The sequence below is a fragment of the Nomascus leucogenys genome, chromosome 9 (genome assembly GCF_006542625.1).
Source record: "Nomascus leucogenys isolate Asia chromosome 9, Asia_NLE_v1, whole genome shotgun sequence".
Taxonomy (NCBI): Eukaryota; Metazoa; Chordata; class Mammalia; order Primates; family Hylobatidae; genus Nomascus; species Nomascus leucogenys.
The window spans coordinates 36,232,714-36,243,917 of record NC_044389.1 but is presented as its reverse complement, the minus strand read 5'-3'; positions in this window follow the sequence as shown (position 1 = coordinate 36,243,917).

Genomic DNA, 11,204 nt, shown 5'->3' with positions numbered 1-11,204 from the left:
TTCAAGACTTGTGTCTCTGGCACATCTGATATTTTATTGTAACCGAATCTAAAGTCCTGTTTTATTTCTGCCTTCTTTAGATGGAAACGTCACAGGTTTAGACGTATGTCAAATTTTGTCCCTGAGATACTTAATGTGAAAGATCAAGGTTAACTTGTTTTGTGTATTGGTAATCCAACAGAGTGCTAAAACAGAGCAGGCCAAACGCATTCTGAGGGCCACATGTAACTGTAGCACTCAGCAGATGGTCTGGCTTTCACAACACTCTTCCTAAGTGAAGGAGGATAGTCACAGCCCTAAAAATCAGTCATGATATTATGATTTAAATAACTTTAAAAAATTTTTCTAAAAACTATTTAGTGTTAGTGTTCTGTCCAACATACAGATGTAGAATGATAATGAAGAAAAACGCAAACAACTTGATCCAATTAAAATCCATTGTCTTAAGGAATTAACACATTTCTCAAAAACATTTCTTTGTTTTCCTTTTCAAACACGCTGTTGAGCACTCAAACACCGGACAAATATATTCATTTAAAATTATTCTACAAGAAATTAAAACTTTAAATTAGAATCAATCCAACTGGCTGCATTCAAATTTATTAATCAGTCTTACTGGTCAGATCCATGCTTAAGTTAGAGTAAAACGGTTAATCAGTTTTTAAATTATTGCCTTGGTTTTATAATTATCTAAATATTGTAGTTGCTGTTATTACACATTAATGCATAGGGGAACTAGTTTTTGAACAGAATACTGTGTAACTGCTGTAAGTGCATTTATATGTGTTTATGTTAGTATAATATGAATATGTTCTTTTATAGGTTATCTGATCATTTCAGATTGGGACCACTTAGGAACTTTTTCTGTGTTGCTTCTTTAACTTTCATGATGAGTGCTGGATAGTTATTTATCAATACTGGTAAGACTTACATTGGAATTTATTAAATCACCAGCTTGATTTGTCTAATGCCAACAAGTTTGCTTCTGCGGCAGCCGAAGAAGGTACAATGTTAAGGATAAAAGTGGCTATTTTGACTTAGATGGTGCATTCCTATTGGTTCATTTATTATATTTATTTATTCTGTCTTAAATATTTATTTAATAAATAGTTACTAAATATTTACTATATACATTATCTTAGCCTTTGCTGGTGATGAAAAGTGAACACAACATCATCCAGCCCCTTTAAGGAGCTTGTTACCACAGAAGGTTACATAAGTGTTTTAGATATATCTTACGTATCTCCTCAGCTTCTCTGTGTACTGGCTGTCTCCTGAATCTTGAGCAGCTTAGACCAGTGCTGTACCTCAGCTCCTTTTTGACTGTCACTATATGTCCAGAATTACCAGCTTCTCTCACTATTTCCAGACTTGAAATATTTATATCCTCTATTTATATAGAATATCAAAGAAAGAGATTTTCTCACACCTGAGATTTGTGACCATAAAATTTCTACCTCTGTCAAAACTAAGTTCTGACTCATCTAGGAGAATTACAAAAAAATAAATTGTGCCTACTACATTAGCTATAATAAATTCCTTATAAGTAATCAGTCTTGACTAAGATAATTTATTTTTCTGAAGAACTCAAAGGGCTTTGCATGTACATCATGTCACTTAATCTGATCAGGGCCATATGCCTGAAATGAACAAAACAGGATAACCATTGGAAAGACATACAGATATGAAGAGTGTTTGTAGGTGGACCAGCAACCAGAAGAACAAAGGAAAGAACATTCATGTAAAAATCCGATTTTAGTGAAGTATATTTTGCTGTTTGTCTTCTATATCTAGGGGAGAAAGATTAGAGCATATCATTCATTATTTGTCCCTTTCCCTCCCATTCTTTCCCTTCCCCTTCCTTTCCCCTTCCTTCTCTTCCCTTCCCCTTCCCTTTCCCTTCCTTCCCTTTTCCTCCTTTCATTCCTCTCTCCCTCCCTCCCTCCCTTTCTTTGTTAATGATGGACTGATTCATTAGGGAAGAGGTTGCAACTGAGCTGAATGAGACTACAGCATATAGGGTAATAAGTGACTGGGGAATGGGGTATGAGGACAGGGAAGGCATGCCTAGAAGCTGGAGCAGCACACGCAAATATGAAGACAATGTGAGAAAGTTCAAAGGGTATGTGAAAGCAAAAGTGTAAATAATGCGGCAGCATTCAGATCTGGAGAGCCTATATTCCAAGGAAAGGAGTCTAGGCTTTGCCTATGTAAAGAATGGAGTAATATACGGTAGGTATGGCCAGATTTATGCTTCAGAAAGCTTATTGTGTAGCATACAGAGAATGCCTTAAAGGGATTTGGGAAATAGTGGGCAATCAAAATTCAGGGAAGTTAATCTATTTGGAAAACCCTTGCTAACAACACAACATGAAAGGTTTAAAGCCCTAAAGTGCAGGGTGAGGCTATGCAAGTCGGTAGAGGAAGTAGAGGGCGAATGATGTTTGACACATTTGAGGAGCTCTAAGTTGTTGAATCTAAGTTGTTGGATGAGTCAACTATATAGATTTTGAAGGTGCCGTCAGTACTGATAATACTACTCCTAGTTAATATTTATTGGGTACTTACTTTGTGTCGAGCACTTTTCTAAGCATGTTACACGTATTAACACATTTAGACCTTACAACAACCCTAGAAGTCAGTACTATTATTTTCCTCTTATGGTTGAGGAAGGTGAAGCAGAGATTACATACCTGATCCGTATTAGAGTTTGTCGTGGGGGAGTGGTGGCTATCTAGGCCCATGGCGCAGGGGCAAAAGAGTTTACCGTTGTAGGTAAAAGAAAGACAAACTTGTTAGAGAAAGGAGGAAAATACGTTGCCAGGGAGACAGTGGGCAGGATCAGCAGAAGGAAAGCTGACTGCAAAGAAACAAAGGCTTGCTGGAGATTTTATAGGATGGTGTTTCTGCTGTATGCTGAAGACGGCTTTGTGCAGTACAGATAATGCCAAGGTTGCAGTGAGCTCACTTGCAGGTGTCTGGTGATAGTCGGGCACAGGAAGATTCAAGTTATTTGCACAGGAGGGCTATGTGTCCTTGTAGCTTATCTGCGTTTTCTTTTTGCTTTCCCCTGCTCCCACCAGCCTGACTCCTTTTCCCTAATTAGGACACCACAGAATTGTGCTTACATCTCTTGCAGTCTGCCTTCAGAGTTCCTGTCTTTAACTACTATGCAATGCTACCTTTCTGGTAGCAGTTGGGGTGGAAAGGTCTACGAGCCAGGTGCCATAGTCCTTAGTGAATAAAGGGCCGTGTTAACAGGCCCTTTTGGTTGCAAGAAAGGGAGCCTGTTTTAGGTAATGGAGGTATCTTTCATGATACACAAGACCTAGAAAGCCAACAGGAGCCCAGGCAGCTCTAAGGATGAGCAACTCCTGCTGATTCATCACCTGAGTTGGTTTTCAATTATAGTATCTTTTTTTTCTTCATATTATTTTTCCCATCATCTTCTTGAACCTAACTAGCCAGTTTTTTTTTTTTTTTTGAATTACAAGTCCAACTTCTGAAGGGAAAGAGTGATGATGGTTTAGAAGTGACCCAGGGGAGCAAAAAATATTTTTCATACCTCTTTACTCATGAGAATAAAATAATAGAGGAAGGCAGCTCTTTCAAATAAGAAGAATGTGTATGAAAATGTATTTGGGAAAAAATTTTGTTTCCTGTAAGGAGAGAAGATGGAAGTAGCGCAATATCAGAAAAAAAAGAATTTTTTTTTTTAGTTTTTGAAAACATGACTGACTTTGTTGAGCAAACAATGACAGTGTGTACGACAACTGTGAAATGAGTAAAAGGGGAACTTTTAAAATTTAAGTTTAAATGGAAGCATTTGAGGAAGGACTGTGCATGAAGTAGTATGAGGAAATATTTACACAAAATTGTTGTGAAGGAGAGTGACAAATTCTAAAAGCCATACGAATTTTTCTAAGCCATGTTAAATTATGCATAGCATCTAACATGGCAGATTCACTTTCATTATTCCAAGAGTGCATATTATTTGGAGAATCACACTGTAAAACGTTGTTGCAATTTTTATTTCAGTATAGATGTGTTAGAGGTAAATGATGGGAAATTATGGTTGAAAATTTATGTAAGATTTTGGAGATCAGATTAAGGAAATGCATATATAATATAAATCATCAACATATGAAATGAACAGAAAGGCAGAAGCATAATAAGTGTGTTTACTTTTCAAAATTTATGTTCACTAAATACTAAAAGTAGTAATCTTTTACTTTTAAGTATAATTAACAATACATAAAAAGATTTAAACCAGCAATACAAGAATTGTATTTATTTCAACAATTCAATTAACCATTTATTAAGCATTATGTAATACACACTATACTTGTGGATACCAAAAATAAGGCTAGCCAAAGCTCATATTTGATATTTCCAAACATATTTTATAATTATATTGTATTGTTATGAATTTTTTTTTTCAATCAGAGTCTTGCTCTGTCGCCCAGGTTGGAGTGCAGTGGCATGATCTCGGCTCACTGCAACCTTCGCCTCCTGGGTTCAAGCAATTCTTCAGCCTCAGCCTCCCAAGTAGCTGGCACTACAGGCGCATGCCACCGTGCACGGCTAATTTTTGTATTTCTAGTAGAGACAGGGTTTCACCATATTGCCCAGCTGGCTCGAACTCCTGACCTCGTGATCCACCCACCTCGGCCTCCCAAAGTGCTGGGATAACAGGCATGAGCCACCGTGTCAGGCCGAGATATTTTTATTTACATAAACTTTATGTAGTTTGCTTGTATTAAAAAGAGTATAATTTCAATTTTGTTCTTTTGCTGATAATCTTCTGTTGACACACAGCATTTCCATTTCATGATGCAATTCAATTTTAAAATACGACATATCTTATTTCCACCTTCTTCAGAATTGGAAATTTGAAAGCTAGATCCCCAATAATTGTATTAATTAAGAATTTATGCCAGGCACAGTGGCTCACACCTGTAATCCCAGCACTTTGGGAGGCCAAGCTGGGTGGATCACAAGGTCAGCAGTTCAAGACCAGTCTGGCTAACATGGTGAAACCCCGCCTCTACTAAAAATATAAAAATTAGCTGGGCGTGGTGGCATGTGCCTGTAATCCCAGCTATTCAGGAGGCTGAGGCAGAAGAATCACTTGAACCCAGGAGACGGAGATTGCAGTGAGTTGAGATCACGCCACTGCACTCCATCCTGGGTGACAGAGCGAGACTCTGTTTCAAAAACAAAGAATTTATGATGCAAATGTACAATAATATAAATAAGATTCTAAAATACAATTTAGAAAAATATGATTATTAGTATTATTGGTTTCTCTTTAAGTTTCAGTAAGACTGGGCACACATGAAATTGACATCCTGTTAATTTCTATATAACATATTCACTTTTATTTTATTATTATTTCTTCTTTTCTTATTTTAGGACTTTTAAAATAAAATAGTTTTTTAAAAATTGAATTTTACCAAAATAAATATTGTATTTTTAAAATATTTAAGAAACAAGATTAAAACAAAGATGAAGCTTGGGCAATATAGGGAGAGCCTATCTCTACAAAAAATTTTTTTAAAAATTAGTCAAGCATGGTGGCACCCACCTGTAGTCCCAGGTACTCTGGAGGCTAAGGTGGGAGAATCCCTTGAACCCAGGAGGCGAATGTTGCAGTGAGCTGAGATTGAGCCACTCCAGTCTGAGATAGAGCGAGATCCTGTCTCACAAAACAAACACTGTTGAAGCCTAGAGATGCTGTAGTTATTTAATAAAATCTTTGAAAGGTACTTTTATTCAGGTAAATCACTCACTTCCTTTATAGTTACTTTTATCTGAAATTTTTCCACTAACTGATTTGCTAGGATGTATAATTTGGAAATTTATTAGCATTATTTTTCAAAGGTAGAAATGATAACAGGAACGGAAAGAATAAAAACCCCTTTCTTCTGCTTATTTCTCTTTATCTATGATGCAGATACCACACATACAAGGCCTTTGTTTTAAGGTGTAATTTCATAGATAGGGGTATATATCTATGATATAGTATTACTTGTATAGAATTTTTTCTTTACGAACATCCATAAAAACAAAGAAAAATCTTTTAAAGCAAGAGTCTTTGAATAGTTAAACTTGATTAACTGGCATTCTACTAACCAGGGTTATGGTTAGTTACCTGAAAATTCACTTGCATTCCACTCCTGTGAGAAACAGACAAAGAAAAAGGAAAAAAAAAAAGTGTAACAAGTGTTTTGTCAAATGTAAGAATATGTCCTAAACTTAGTATAGTTTTTTTTTTAAATGCTTTTTGTTTTTGTTTAGATGCTTAAACCACCTGCATTTAACTTTACCATACAATACGAGGGAACTTCCTGTTTGGAAAGATGAACTTTAGACAAGATATTCTGGAACAATAATGATTCACTTGGGTTTACTGTATTGGATTTATTGAATTAGAAAAATACACACATGCATTTTAGGGAAAGTACAAGAAAAATGTTTCCCTTAACAGTTCAAGTCAGTGGAAAACTAAATCAACTAATGTATTAAGTTGAATTTCGTAGAGCAGAGCTGGAGATGGGGATTCTTGTGCGAGCGACTTGAGAGTGTGCTTTAAGGTGAAACCTCTAAGAGAGTGAGGAAAGCAAGACAGGGCAGAGGAAGAATCGAAGCAAATGTGTGTTCAGCTGAAGTCTAACCTTCCTTAGCCTGATCCCACATGAGACACTGGGTCTAAATGGAACCACAGACTTGCCCCACCATTAGGACAGGAGGCTGAGCTTTGGCACTCCTTTATCAGTTACCATCTGGCTGGGGCCTATCGTTTATGTGGGGAGAAGTATAACTTCTCAGGTGTTTTTGGGTGGTGGCTCCCATAAACTGATGGCATTTCTCAGAAGAGGGTAGCTATGAGCTCATGGCAGCCAGTACTGTCAACAGCTGATGGAAGAGTCTTGATGTCTGAGAAAGGGCTCCTGGTGGGACACCGCCAATGTCCATTACAACCAGTATAATCTATTCAAAGAACACTGAGAAATCAATGTTCAAGGGAAACAGCTTTTCCTATAATGGAATTTAAACTATATTTTCATAATGAATATCGTATAGAAGAAAGAACACTATATTGGGAATTACGAGATCCCAGTTCTCTTGTGTAATCCTCGTCTCCTAGCTCTCACAGCTATTATCTGTAACATTTGTAACACAATCTTCAAGTTCTCTTTACCTTAAAAGTCATTTTCTATTATTCCCTTTTATTATGCACAGTTTTCTGCTCATTAACATGATCTATTTTCATTTGTTGGTTATATCTTATTTAAAAGAGTCATAAGAACTATAATTTCCAAATTTCATTCATTTATTTAACAAATATTTATTCGAGTTTTGGGCAATGAGAAATAGAATAAGACAGAGCTCATAGTCTCATGAAGTTTATGTTTTTTTAATAAGCAAATTTTAAGAAATGTGGTTTAAAATATATGGGAAGGCAAGAAGTTTTCGTCTTAGAAAAATAATTAATTTGAATTTATATTAAAATCTCTACACAGCAAAGAGTTAAAGGGAATATAATAAGGATATCCTTTTTCTGACATTTGAAAATGTATGTAGTATGGATTTTTTTTTAAGTAAGAGGATTCTTGAAAATAAAGAAAGAATAAACTCTTTAGAAAGGTTTTTTTTTTGTCTCGCATTGTTTAATTGTTGAAAATTCTTTTTGGTTAAAATTATTAAAGAAGCCAGTCTCTTCCACTTAAATTGTGAGATCTTCTGAGAGGAAGTAAACAAATATGCCAACAAGACTGAGCGATCTTAAGTGCATTTTCTAGCAGCATGAACAAAGGTAGTCTGCTCAGCAAAAGAACCCTGAAAAGCAGCCAAAGCAGCAGTCTAAGTTAAAAGGAGAGAACTCAGAGGTCAAAGTGAAAGTGTTAGTAAAGGTAGCAAATCTCTTACTAGATGTTGAATTACCCGGTGAGGGAGTCTATAAGCCACAGCTGAGTGCAATCACAAAGATGCCAAAAGAGATGCCAGATAGTTCATGTTAGTAGTCACAAATGCGTGTGGTTTAAAAGGCGAAAAGAAACCAGCTGAGAAGTGAAACTTAAGTTTATTAAAATTTTACTAGCATATTGTCAGGATGTATTGATAGAGAAAGTATATTGTCTATTTTGTTTCGACATGCAGCACGTGTAGTGATATTTGTATTCTATTTAATGGACCTATTTAATAAACTTGGTAATAATTTATATTCAGCATATTCAGTTTTCACTATTATTTCAAGGTTTTTAAATTTTAAAATATTTAATTGACAAATAAGGATTTTATGTATTCTAAGTTTACATCATGATGATTTGATATACCTATACACTGTGTAACGATTGCGATCTAATTAATTAATTAACACATCACCACAACCCATGCTGTACATTAGATCCCCAGAACTAGTCATCTTATAACTGTACTCTTTGACTAACATCTCTCTATTTCCCCCAAACCCCAGCCCCTGGTATCCCTGTTATATTTTTTGAATGAGGTTGACTTTTTTTCAATCATGAAGTATTTGTCACTCTGTGTCTAGGTTATTTTACTTAGCATGATGCCCTCCAGATTTATCTATGTTGTCACAAATGGTAGGATTTACTTCTTTGCTATGGCTGAATAATGCTTCGTCTGTGTGTGTGTGTGTGTGTGTGTGTGTGTGTATGTGTATCACATTTAAAAAAATTCATCCGTTAGTGGACACTCAGGTTGTTTCCATGTTTTAATTATTGTGAATAAATGCTGTAATCAACACTGGGATGGAGATATCTCATTGAGATACTGATTTCACTCCCTTGGATATATACCCAGAAGTAGGATTGCTAGATCTTATAGTAGGTCTTTTTTTAATTTTTTGAGGAATCTCCATACTGTTTTCCATAATGACTGTACCAATTTACCTTCCTACCAACAGTGTACAAGGGTTCCCTTTTCTCCACACACTCACCAATACTTGTCTTTTTGAGAAAAGCCATCCTAACAGGTGTGAGGTATTAGCTCATTGAGGTGTAATTTAATTGTGGTTTTAATTTGCACCCTCTGGTGATTAGTGGTATTGAGCATCTTTTCATGTACTTGTTGGCTATTTCCATGTCTTCTTTGGAAAAATATCTATTCAGGTCACTTGCCCATTGTTAAATTGCATTATTGCGGTTTTTTGGTATTAAATTGTGTGAGTTCCATATATATATTTTGGATATATGATTATAATACCCTTAGCAGGTATATGGTTTGGCGATATTTTCTCCCATTTCATAGGTTGTCTTTTCATTTGTTCATTGTTTCTTTTGCTGTGCAGAAGTTTTTCAGTTTGATGCAGTACCACTTGTTTTCATTTGTTTGTTTGTTTTTGCTTTTGTTGCCTGTGCTTTTGGTATCATATCCAGAAAATCATCGCCAAAACCAATGTCAAGGAGCTTTTCCCCCTACATTTTCTTCTGAGTTTTACAGTTTCAGATTTTACATTTAAGTCTTAATCTTTACATTTAAGTCAAAGAGTTAGTTTTTGCATATGACATAAGATCAGGATCCAATTTCATTCTTTTGTGTGTGTTTTCATCATGAATTCTTGCCAGATACTTTTTATAGCATAAATGCTGAAATATGAAGAGTTATGATGCAGTTGCCCAGGTGGGGAGACATTATTAATAGTAATAGTGGTGTCTCCCCATTGTTACTGTCTTGGCTTGGAGAGAGAAAAAGGGAATCCATTATTATACAGCACGTCATCATGCAGGTAACTTAAAGCCAACTTATTTGGAGGCACATTCTTAAAACGTATTAACATATCTTTGTGTTAAATTATTTTCTAAATTAAAAATAAAATATTTTGTATGCTAGATAAAAATAATACTTACCTATTACCCAATGCAAAATGTGCTACATTCTCAATCAATACACTGTTATTCAAAATAATATAATGTCACAACAAACATTTTATATTTTCATATGTTTTTAACTTGTAAGTCACAGATTTTGCATACTATGCATATTCTGTTATCTTGGAAAAAAAGCAACATAGCCTAGTGATTTAAGCTACCAGTACTCCTCTTTACCTATTTTTTTGTGTGTATGTAAACCATATACAATTCCTACAGGAAAAAGAAGCATTTTACTTTTCTGGGAATGTCCCTCCCTTATCCGAAGAGATGTCAATCAAAAGTCCATCACAGGAGTGATATCCTGATCCAAACTTGTAATCAGAGGCATCTTCAGGACTTTTTAATTTTTATTTTTACTGTACAGTGGACAAGATTACTGTATTTTTGTCTGAGACTTGTAGCTTAGCACTAACGACAATCTAAGTCTAGAATCAGTGAGCATGTCTTCACCACCTCATAGGGAAGTGTCTGCCTATGAATGAAGACTAAAGAGAGGAGAGTTAAGATGTGACTAGAGAGAAAGAGAGAGACACTGTTTGAGCTCCTGGATCCAGTCTCAGCTATGTCAAAGGATGTAGATCTCTACATTTTTTAGTTAGATTAGCCAATAAATGTCTTCTTTTTACTTAGGCTAGTGTTGATTGAGTTTCTGTCACTTGCAACCAAAGAATCCCGGACATTATGCCTGTAGCTTTATTTTGTTTATGCTTAATTTCTAAAACATCAAAAAGTAAAAAGTTAAACATCAAAAAGTATCTTATAAGTGTATGGTGATATGTCAAATATTTTAAAAGCAATTAAATAATGAAGCTACTGTAATGAGTCATCCATAAAGTTTATGACAAATGTTACATTTTAGAAGACTATGGAAGGTAGAGCTTTGGTTATAATCATGTCATGTAACATAGTATAGATGCTAAAACTGTGAGCTCTGGAATCCAGTTGCCTGATATTGAATCCCAGTTCAGTTCATTATAAATTCTGTTTTTTGGCAAGTTACTTGACTTCTCTACCTCAGTTTCCCCAAGGTGACCATCATCACAGTGCTGGGGGGACAGTTCAATGTAATAATACATGTAAAGTGTGCCTGGCACATAGTAAGGAATCAGCAAATATTATCTGCTATAAATGCAATTTTGAGGGGGTTTATGAAAAAATTTACATCAAAACGAAGGCAATTGGTGGTAGCTGTAGGATTGTCAGCAATGAAGAAGAGGAGGATAAACTACTGAAGAGACTGAAGTGGACTACAATCTGGGAAAGCACTCTGATGAGATCATTTTTAGGTAAATGCCAACTGACTTG